Below are 1,370 nucleotides of genomic sequence, written 5' to 3'. Positions count from 1 at the left end.
CACTCCATTCTTCAAATCCATCAGTTACTCCATTCTTTCTATAGAATGCAAGTAGACGTCAGGAAACATCAGAAAAACATCAAAAACTTCAGAAAAACTCCACCTTGTATACCCAATCTTTACATTATTAGCTCATATCCAACATTTTATTAATCCACAATCATGCTCTGCAATTCGTTAACAGAAATGTGTTATGAAAATCATATTCAATCTGTATCAGTCTTTTAAGTGCAACTCACTCTTCCCGTGGATTTGGGTTTTAACCACAACCTCTACGTGGATCCCGAAGGATCCTTAACAAACTGACCAGCCAGGATATAGTCCTGCGGCAACTGGTCAGGGTAGTACCAGACTATGTGCTGCTCTGTTTCGACCTCTTTTCAATTTATACAAGGACTAGGCCAGGCAGTAAATTGTCAACACCAATTTATAGTCCCGAAAGACCACAGGTATTGGTAGCACCTATCTACCCCGGATTGCAATACATTATACAACAATTTTTAAAACTTCATCATATCCTTACCACAGTAATGGTGTTGTTTACAAAAAAGGTAAATTTCAGTTAATACAAATATACTTTATGCGTAATTATATCTGCCCATGATCTGTTGTTCATTTAAAAACACACAGCTATTTTTTGCAACATGGTCAATATTATGAAAATAAATTATATTTTTTTGTATAATTATTTTAATAACTATACAAACTGACAATGTGTAAATGGCAACAACAGCAACAGAAAAAAATAATAATAATGAAATAAAATTGTACAAAAATTGAAAAATAAACAATAATCGTAAACAAAGAAAAAAATCAATTATAGCACCTCAATTAACACTCACACAAAAAACATAACATTATGTAAATGTATTGATTTTTTTTTTTTATATTTTCATTCACTTTCACAGCGAATATTTTCGCAACAAAAGGCAAATTAACAACGAAATGCAAAAGAAAAAACAAAAAGGAAAACAGGAAAAACAAATGGCAAACTGTTGATAAAACAAATAAAATTTATAACAACTGTGGGGTGTAAGCAACACGCATACAAATATGCATTATTTAACATATACACTCACACGCAACATGTTATAAATTAAATAAAATATCACTCATACGTTACGTGTGTCAGGGGTGACATTAAAACATAAAACAACATTTTTGTATATTATTATGTATTTATTTCCTTTTGGAAATCGACATACTCGATGAGATTAAATCATTAAAAATAAAACTTTAAATGGAACGTTTTAATTAGTATCTATTTAAAAGAATAAAAAATAATGGTTTTTCCGATTATTACACAACCATAACATAAATTTAATTCATGAAAATCTCCAACAGAAATTCGACAATTTTGATGTGAAATA

This window comes from Lucilia cuprina, chromosome 2 (assembly GCF_022045245.1).
Source record: "Lucilia cuprina isolate Lc7/37 chromosome 2, ASM2204524v1, whole genome shotgun sequence".
NCBI classification, from domain to species: domain Eukaryota; kingdom Metazoa; phylum Arthropoda; class Insecta; order Diptera; family Calliphoridae; genus Lucilia; species Lucilia cuprina.
Note: the sequence above shows the minus strand (reverse complement) of the source record.